Source organism: Oncorhynchus tshawytscha, linkage group LG10, assembly GCF_018296145.1.
Source record: "Oncorhynchus tshawytscha isolate Ot180627B linkage group LG10, Otsh_v2.0, whole genome shotgun sequence".
NCBI lineage: Eukaryota > Metazoa > Chordata > Actinopteri > Salmoniformes > Salmonidae > Oncorhynchus > Oncorhynchus tshawytscha.
In genome coordinates this window covers 7,022,270-7,032,269 of record NC_056438.1, presented here as the reverse complement: position 1 = coordinate 7,032,269, position 10,000 = coordinate 7,022,270, and the positions used below count along the sequence as shown (strand labels likewise).

At 55.4% G+C, this 10,000-nt stretch overlaps 1 protein-coding gene across 1 annotated transcript in view; it reads right to left on the bottom strand.

Annotated features, from left to right (window-relative positions):
* Positions 1–10,000, bottom strand: part of LOC112240916 (pyruvate carboxylase, mitochondrial-like) — a 492,742-nt gene that overhangs the window by 110,517 nt on the left and 372,225 nt on the right. The window lies entirely within an intron of this gene.

Below are 10,000 nucleotides of genomic sequence, written 5' to 3'. Positions count from 1 at the left end.
AACCTGTCCAACCAAAGACATAGAGAAGACATAGAAACTCAGAAAACCTGAGTCTACACCTTCACTAAGTGAATCACTAAAACAATACAGAAATACACAAAAAGGAACAGCACGTCAGAAATCAGCTCAGTGTAATTGAAGAAGAGAGAGAGAGACTGAGGGAGAGATGAAAAAGAGAGCGAGCAGAGGGAGAGAGAGGAGAGAGAGTGACTGAGGGAGAGATGAAAAAGAGAGTGAGCAGAGGGAGAGAGAGGAGAGAGAGAGAGAGCGAGCAGAGGGAGAGAGGAGAGAGAGAGAGAGCAGAGGGAGAGAGAGGGGAGAGAGAGAGTGACTGAGGGAGAGATGAACAAGAGAGCAAGCAGAGGGAGAGAGAGGAGAGAGAGTGGATTTAGTATTAATCTGTGATCGTTTTGGCTCAGGGAGATGGGAGCAACAAGGTAGCACCAAACGCTGAGGAAGCATTCATTGTGTTGTCAGAGAAGAGAGGAAATGAGAGAGGGAAGGGGAAAAAGGGAGGGGAAGATGGAGGAGAGGAGAGGGGAGGAGAGGAGAGGAGATGGGAGGAGAGGAGTGGAGAGGAGAGGGGGAAAGAGGAGAGGAGAGGGGGAGAACGGAGACGAGAGGAGAGGAGAGAAGAGGAGGAGAGGAGAGGAGATGGGGAAAGAGGAGAGGAGAGGGGGAGAAAGGAGAGGAGAGGAGAGGAGAGGAGAGAGAGGAGAGGAGAGAGAGGAGATGAGAGGAGAGGAGAGGAGAGGAGAGGGGGAAAGAGGAGAGGAGAGGGGGAAAGAGAGAGAGGAGAGGAGAGGGGGAAAGAGGAGAGGAGAGGGAGAGGGGGAAAGAGGAGAGGAGAGGAGAGGGGGAGAAAGAGGAGAGGAGAAGAGAGGAGAGGAGAGGATAAGAAAGGAGAGGGGGGAAAGAGGAGAGGACAGGAGAGGAGGGTGAGGAGAGGAGAGGGAGGAGAGGAGGAGAGGAGAGGAGAGGAGAGGAGAGGGAGAGGAGAGGAGAGGAGAGGGAGAGGAGAGGAGGGGAAAGAGGAGAGGAGATGAGAGGAGAGGAGAGGGGGCAAAAGGAGAGGAGAGGAGAGGAGAGGAGAGGAAAGGAGGGGAGAGGAGAGGAGAGGAGAGGGGGAAAGAGGAGAGGAGAGGGGGAAAGAGGAGAGGAGAGGGGGAGAGGAGAGGATAAGAAAGGAGAGGGGGAAAGAGGAGAGGACAGGAGAGGAGGGTGAGGAGAGGAGAGGGAGGAGAGGAGAGGAGAGGAGTGGAGAGGAGAGGAGAGGAGAGGAGAGGAGAGGAGAGGAGAGGAGAGGAGAGGAGAGGAGAGAGGAGAGGAGGGGAAAGAGGAGAGGAGATGAGAGGAGAGGAGAGGAGAGGGGGCAAAAGGAGAGGAGAGGAGAGGAGAGGAGAGGAGAGGAGAGGGGGAAAGAGGAGAGGAGAGGAGAGGAGAGGAGGGGGAAAGAGGAGAGGAGAGGGGGAGAAAGGAGAGGAGAGGAGAGGAGAGGAGAGGAGATGAGAGGAGAGGAGAGGAGAGGAGAGGAGAGGAGAGGAGAGGAGAGGAGAGGAGAGGAGAGGGGGAGGAGAGGAGAGGAGAGGAGAGGGGGAAAGAGGAGAGGAGAGGGGGAAAGAGGAGAGGAGAGGGGGAAAGAGGAGAGGAGAGGGGGAAAGAGGAGAGGAGAGGAGAGGGGGAAAGAGGAGAGGAGAGGAGAGGGGGAGAAAGAGGAGAGGAGAAGAGAGGAGAGGAGAGGATAAGAAAGGAGAGGGGGAAAGAGGAGAGGACAGGAGAGGAGGGTGAGGAGAGGAGAGGGAGGAGAGGAGAGGAGAGGAGAGGAGAGGAGAGGAGAGGAGATGAGAGGAGAGGAGAGGGGGCAAAAGGAGAGGAGAGGAGAGGGAGAGGAGAGGAGAGGAGAGGAGAGGAGAGGAGAGGAGAGGAGAGGAGAGGAGAGGAGAGGAGAGGGAAAGGAGGGGAGAGGAGAGGAGAGGGAGAGGGGGAAAGAGGAGAGGAGAGGGGGAAAGAGGAGAGGAGAGGGGGAAAGAGGAGAGGAGAGGAGAGGGGGGAAAGAGGAGAGGAGAGGAGAGGGGGAGAAAGAGGAGAGGAGAAAAGAGGAGAGGAGAGGATAAGAAAGGAGAGGGGGGAAAGAGGAGAGGACAGGAGAGGAGGGTGAGGAGAGGAGAGGGAGGAGAGGAGAGGAGAGGAGAGGAGAGGAGAGGAGAGGAGAGGAGAGGAGAGGAGAGGAGGGGAAAGAGGAGAGGAGATGAGAGGAGAGGAGAGGGGGCAAAAGGAGAGGAGAGGAGAGGGAGAGGAGAGGGAAAGGAGGGGAGAGGAGAGGAGAGGAGAGGGGTGGAAAGAGGAGAGGAGAGGAGAGGAGAGGGGAGGAAGAGGAGAGGAGAGAGAAAGGAGAGCAGAGGAGAGGAGAGGAGAGAAGAGAGAAAGGAGAGGAGAGGAGAGGGGGAAAAGAGGAGAGGAGAGGAGAGGAGAGGAGAGGAGAGGAGAGGAGAGGAGAGGAGAGGAGAGGAGAGGAGAGGAGAGGGAGGGAAAGAGGAGAGGAGAGGGGGAAAAGAGGAGAGGAGAGGAGAGGAGAGGAGGGGAAAGAGGAGAGGAGAGGAGAGGAGAGGAGAGGAGAGGAGAGGAGAGGAGAGGGGAGAGGAGAGGAGAGGGGGAAAAGGAGAGGAGAGGAGAGGAGAGGAGAGGAGAGGGAGATGAGATGAGAGGAGAGGAGAGGGAAAGGAGAGGAGAGGAGAGGAGAGGGGGGGGGAAAGAGGAGAGGACAGGAGAGGAGGGTGAGGAGAGGAGAGGGAGGAGAGGAGAGGAGAGGAGAGGAGAGGAGAGGTGAGGAGAGGAGAGGAGGGGAAAGAGGAGAGGAGATGAGAGGAGAGGAGAGGGGGCAAAAGGAGAGGAGAGGAGAGGAGAGGAGAGGAGAGGAGAGGAGAGGAGAGGAGAGGAGAGGAGAGGAGAGGAGAGGAGAGGAGAGGGAAAGGAGGGGAGAGGAGAGGAGAGGGGTGGAAAGAGGAGAGGAGAGGAGAGGAGAGGAGGAAGAGGAGAGGAGAGAGAAAGGAGAGCAGAGGAGAGGAGAGGAGAGAAGAGAGAAAGGAGAGGAGAGGGGGAAAAGAGGAGAGGAAAGGAGAGGAGAGGAGAGGAGAGGAGAGGAGAGGGAGGGAAAGAGGAGAGGAGAGGGGGAAAAGAGGAGAGGAGAGGAGAGGAGAGGAGAGGGAGGGAAAGAGGAGAGGAGAGGGGGAAAAGAGGAGAGGAGAGGAGAGGAGGGGAAAGAGGAGAGGAGAGGAGAGGAGAGGGGGCAAAAGGAGAGGGAGAGGAGAGGAGAGGAGAGGGAGATGAGATGAGAGGAGAGGAGAGGGAAAGGAGAGGAGAGGAGAGGAGAGGGGGAAAGAGGAGAGGAGAGGAGAGGAGAGGGGGGGGAAAGAGGAGAGGAGAGGAGAGGAGAGGAGAGGAGAGGAGAGGAGAGGAGAGGAGAGGAGAGGAGAGGAGAGGAGGGGGGAAAGAGTAGAGGAGAGGAGAGAGAAAGGAGAGCAGAGGAGAGGAGAGGAGAAAAGAGAGAAAGGAGAGGAGAGGAGAGGAGAGGAGAGGAGAGGAGAGGGGGAAAAGAGGAGAGGAGAGAAGAGAGAAAGGAGAGGGGGAAAGAGGCGAGAAGAGAGAAAGGAGAGGGAGGAGAGGAGAGGGGGAAAAGAGGAGAGGAGAGAAGAGAGAAAGGAGAGGGGGGAAAGAGGAGAGAAGAGATGAAGAGAGAAAGGAGAGGGAGTGGGAGGAGGTGATGATGATGAGAGGAGAGGAGAGGAGAGGGGAGAAAGGAGAGGGGAGAAGAGAGAAAGGAGAGGAGAGAAGAGAGAAAGGAGAGGAGAGAAGAGAGAAAGGAGAGGGGAGAAGAGAGAAAGGAGAGGAGAGGAGAGAGGGAGGAGGTGATGATGATGAGGATGAGAACCTTTCTGTCCAAAAATGCAAAGTGAATCCATGCTTTTGTCACTTCTAGATAAAACTACAGCGATGCTCTACTTTCCGGCTAAAGCCACTAAATAAACTTCACTTCTAGATAAAACTACAGCAATGCTCTACTTTCCGGCTAAAGCCACTAAATAAACTTCAGTTAGTGCTAAACACGGCTGCTAAAATCTTGACGAGAACCCAAAATGTTTTATCATATTACTCCAGGTCTGACTACCCATGTGAGAGATACAGACTCTGTCTCAACGTTTAAATCTTTACTGAAGACTCATCTCTTCAGTGGGTCATATGATTGAGTGTAGTCTGGCCCAGGAGTGGGAAGGTGAACGGAAAGGCTCTGGAGCAACGAACCGCCCTTGTTGTCTCTGCCTGGCCGGTTCCCCTCTTTCCACTGGGATTCTCTGCCTCTAACCCTATTACAGGGGCTGAGTCACTGGCTTACTGGGGCTCTCTCATGCCATCCCTAGGAGGGGTGCGTCACTTGAGTGGGTTGAGTCACTGGCATGATCTTCCTGTCTGGGTTGGCACCTCCTCAGGTTCGTGCTGTGGTGGAGATCTTCATGGGCTATACTCAGCCTTGTCTCAAGGTAGTAAGTTGGTGGTCTGTTGATATCCTTCTAGTGGTGTGCGGGCTGTGTTTTGGCAAAGTGGGTGGGGTTATATCCTGCCTGTTTGGCCCTGTCCGGGGGTATCATTGGATGGGGCCACAGAGTCTCCTGAACCCTCCTGTCTCAGCCTCCAGTATCTATGCTGCCATAGTTTATGTGTCAGGGGGCTAGGGTCAGTTTGTTATATCTGGTGTAACTCTCCTGTCTTATCCGGTGTCCTGTGTGAATTTAAGCTCCTCTAATTCTCTCTCTCCCCTCCCGGAGGAACCTGAGCCCTAGGACCATGCCTCAGGACTACCTAGCCTGATGACTCCTTGCTGTCCCTAGTCCACGTGGCCGTGCTGCTGCTCCAGTTTCAACTGTTCTGCCTGCTGCTACGGAATCCTGACCTGTTCACCGGACATGCTACCGTGTCCCAGACCTGCTCTTTTCAACTCTCTCGCTCTCTACTGCACCTGCTGTCTCAAACTCTGAATGATCGGCTATGAATAGCCAACTGACATTTATTCCTGAGGTGCTGACCTGTTGCAGCCTCTACAACCACTGTGATTATAATTATTTGATCATGCTGGTCATCTATGAACGTTTGAACATCTTGGCCATGTACTGTTATAATCTCCACCCGGCACAGCCAGAAGAGGACTGGCCACCCCACATAGCCTGGTTCCTCTCTAGGTTTCTTCCTAGGTTCCTGCCTTTCTAGGGAGTTTTTCCTAGCCACCGTGCTTCTACACCTGCATTGCTTGCTGTTTTGTGGTTTTAGCACTTTGTTGAATCGGCTGATGTAAAAAGGGCTTTAGAAATACATTTGATTGACGAGAGGGAGGAGAGAAGGCACAATGAGAGGGAGGAGAGAAGGCACGATGAGAGGGAGGAGACAGGGCACGATGAGAGGGAGGAGAGAAGGCATGATGAGAGGGAGGAGAGAAGGCACGATGAGAGTGGGGAGGAGACAGGGCACGATGAGAGGGCGGAGAGAAGGCACGATGAGAGGGAGGAGAGAAGGCACGATGAGAGGGAGGAGAGAAGGCACAATGAGAGGGAGGAGAGAAGGCACAATGAGAGGGAGAGAGAAGGCACAATGAGAGGGAGGAGAGAAGGCACAATGAGAGGGAGGAGAGAAGGCACAATGAGAGGGAGGAGAGAAGGCACAATGAGAGGGAGGAGAGAAGGCACAATGAGAGGGAGGAGAGAAGGCACAATGAGAGGGAGGAGACAGGGCACGATGAGAGGGAGGAGAGAAGGCACGATGAGAGGGAGGAGAGAAGGCACAATGAGAGGGAGGAGACAGGGCACGATGAGAGGGAGGAGAGAAGGCACGATGAGAGGGAGGAGAGAAGGCACGATGAGAGGGAGAGGGAGAGAAGGCACAATGAGAGGGAGGAGAGAAGGCACAATGAGAGGGAGGAGAGAAGGCACAATGAGAGGGAGGAGAGAAGTCACAATGAGAGGGAGGAGAGAAGGCACAATGAGAGGGAGGAGAGAAGGCACAATGAGAGGGAGGAGAGAAGGCACAATGAGAGGGAGGAGAGAAGGCACAATGAGAGGGAGGTGAGAAGGCACAATGAGAGGGAGGAGAGAAGGATGAGAGGGAGGAGAGAAGGCACAATGAGAGGGAGGAGAGAAGGCACGATGAGAGGGAGGAGAGAAGGCACGATGAGAGGGAGGAGAGAAGGCACAATGAGAGGGAGGAGAGAAGGCACGATGAGAGGGAGGAGACAGGGCACGATGAGAGGGAGGAGAGAAGGCACGATGAGAGGGAGGAGAGAAGGCACGATGAGAGGGAGGAGACAGGGCACGATGAGAGGGAGGAGAGAAGGCACGATGAGAGGGAGGAGACAGGGCACGATGAGAGGGAGGAGAGAAGGCACAATGAGAGGGAGGAGAGAAGGCACGATGAGAGGGAGGAGACAGGGCACGATGAGAGGGAGGAGAGAAGGCACGATGAGAGGGAGGAGAGAAGGCACGATGAGAGGGAGGAGAGAAGGCACGATGAGAGGGAGGAGAGAAGGCACAATGAGAGGGAGAAGAGAAGGCACAATGAGAGGGAGGAGAGAAGGCACAATGAGAGGGAGGAGAGAAGGCACAATGAGAGGGAGAGAGAAGGCACAATGAGAGGGAGGAGAGAAGGCACAATGAGAGGGAGGAGAGAAGGCACAATGAGAGGGAGGAGAGAAGGCACAATGAGAGGGAGGAGAGAAGGCACAATGAGAGGGAGGAGAGACAGGGCATGATGAGAGGGAGGAGAGAAGGGCACGATGAGAGGGAGGAGAGAAGGCACAATGAGAGGGAGGAGAGAAGGCACGATGAGAGGGAGGAGAGAAGGCACAATGAGAGGGAGGAGAGAAGGCACGATGAGAGGGAGGAGACAGGGCACGATGAGAGGGAGGAGAGAAGGCACGATGAGAGGGAGGAGAGAAGGCACGATGAGAGGGAGGAGACAGGGCACGATGAGAGGGAGGAGAGAAGGCACGATGAGAGGGAGGAGACAGGGCACGATGAGAGGGAGGAGAGAAGGCACAATGAGAGGGAGGAGAGAAGGCACGATGAGAGGGAGGAGACAGGGCACGATGAGAGGGAGGAGAGAAGGCACGATGAGAGGGAGGAGAGAAGGCACGATGAGAGGGAGGAGACAGGGCACGATGAGAGGGAGGAGAGAAGGCACGATGAGAGGGAGGAGAGAAGGCACAATGAGAGGGAGAAGAGAAGGCACAATGAGAGGGAGGAGAGAAGGCACAATGAGAGGGAGGAGACAGGGCATGATGAGAGGGAGGAGAGAAGGCACGATGAGAGGGAGGAGAGAAGGCACAATGAGAGGGAGGAGAGAAGGCACAATGAGAGGGAGGAGAGAAGGCACAATGAGAGGGAGGAGAGAGGGGCACGATGAGAGGGAGGAGACAGGGCACGATGAGAGGGAGGAGAGAAGGCATGATGAGAGGGAGGAGAGAAGGCACAATGAGAGGGAGGAGACAGGGCACGATGAGAGGGAGGAGAGAAGGGCACGATGAGAGGGAGGAGAGAAGGCACGATGAGAGGGAGGAGAGAAGGCAGAATGAGAGGGAGGAGAGAAGGCACGATGAGAGGGAGGAGACAGGGCACGATGAGAGGGAGGAGACAGGGCACGATGAGAGGGAGGAGAGAAGGCACAATGAGAGGGAGGAGAGAAGGCATGATGAGAGGGAGGAGAGAAGGCACAATGAGAGGGAGGAGAAAAGGCACGATGAGAGGGAGGAGAGAAGGCACAATGAGAGGGAGGAGAGAAGGCATGATGAGAGGGAGGAGAGAAGGCACAATGAGAGGGAGGAGAGAAGGCACGATGAGAGGGAGGAGAGTAGGCACGATGAGAGGGAGGAGAGAAGGCATGATGAGAGGGAGGAGAGAAGGCATGATGAGAGGGAGGAGAGAAGGCACGAGAGGGAGGAGAGAGGCATGATGAGAGGGAGGGAGAGAAGGCATGATGAGAGGGAGGAGAGAAGGCATGATGAGAGGGAGGAGAGAAGGCACAATGAGAGGGAGGAGAGAAGGCATGATGAGAGGGAGGAGAGAAGGCACAATGAGAGGGAGGAGAGAAGGCACGATGAGAGGGAGGAGAGAAGGCATGATGAGAGGGAGGAGAGAAGGCATGATGAGAGGGAGGAGAGAAGGCACGATGAGAGGGAGGAGACAGGGCACGATGAGAGGGAGGAGAGAAGGCATGATGAGAGGGAGGAGAGAAGGCAAGATGAGAGGGAGGAGACAGGGCACGATGAGAGGGAGGAGAGAAGGCACGATGAGAGGGGGAGAAGGATGATGAGAGGGAGGAGAGAAGGAGGGAGGGAGGAGAGAAGGCACGATGAGAGGGAGGAGAGAAGGCACGATGAGAGGGAGGAGAGAAGGCACAATGAGAGGGAGGAGAGAAGGCACGATGAGAGGGAGGAGAGAAGGCATGATGAGAGGGAGGAGAGAAGGAGAACAGTAGATCTTAAATATCCGATGCAGAAAAGATTTGAAACAAACAGAGACTTGGACCCCAGAAAGACTGCAGAGACAAACACTATCAAGACAAGGACATGCATTATAACACATCTCAGTCAGCCACACAGTTAACCCCTGACCCCTGGTACACTCCACAGTCAGCCACACAGTTAACCCCTGACCCCTGGTACACTCCACAGTCAGCCAGACAGTTAACCCCTGACCCCTGGTACACTCCACAGTCAGCCACACAGTTAACCCCTGACCCCTGGTACACTCCACAGTCAGCCACACAGTTAACCCCTGACCCTGGTACACTCCACAGTCAGCCACACAGTTAACCCCTGACCCCTGGTACACTCCACAGTCAGCCACACAGTTAACCCCTGACCCCTGGTACACTCTACAGTCAGCCACACAGTTAACCCCTGACCCCTGGTACACTCCACAGTCAGCCACACAGTTAACCCCTGACCCCTGGTACACTCCACAGTCAGCCACACAGTTAACCCCTGACCCCTGGTACACTCCATAGTCAGCCACACAGTTAACCCCTGACCCCTGGTACACTCCACAGTCAGCCACACAGTTAACCCCTGACCCCTGGTACACTCCACAGTCAGCCACACAGTTAACCCCTGACCCCTGGTACACTCCACAGTCAGCCACACAGTTAACCCCTGACCCCTGGTACACTCCACAGTCAGCCACACAGTTAACCCTGACCCCTGGTACACTCCATAGTCAGCCACACAGTTAACCCCTGACCCCTGGTACACTCCACAGTCAGCCACACAGTTAACCCCTGACCCCTGGTACACTCCACAGTCAGCCACACAGTTAACCCCTGACCCCTGGTACACTCTACAGTCAGCCACACAGTTAACCCCAAACCCCTGGTACACTCCACAGTCAGCCACACAGTTAACCCCTGACCCCTGGTACACTCCACAGTCAGCCACACAGTTAACCCCTGGTACACTCCACAGTCAGCCACACAGTTAACCCCTGACCCCTGGTACACTCCACAGTCAGCCACACAGTTAACCCCTGACCCCTGGTACACTCCACAGTCAGCCACACAGTTAACCCCTGACCCCTGGTACACTCCACAGTCAGCCACACAGTTAACCCCTGACCCCTGGTACACTCCACAGTCAGCCACACAGTTAACCCCTGACCCCTGGTACACTCCACAGTCAGCCACACAGTTAACCCCTGACCCCTGGTACACTCCACAGTCAGCCACACAGTTAACCCCTGACTCCTGGTACACTCCACAGTCAGCCACACAGTTAACCCCTGACCCCTGGTACACTCCACAGTCAGCCACACAGTTAACCCCTGACCCCTGGTACACTCTACAGTCAGCCACACAGTTAACCCCAAACCCCTGGTATACTCCACAGTCAGCCACACAGTTAACCCCTGACCCCTGGTACACTCCACAGTCAGCCACACAGTTAACCCCTGACCCCTGGTACACTCCA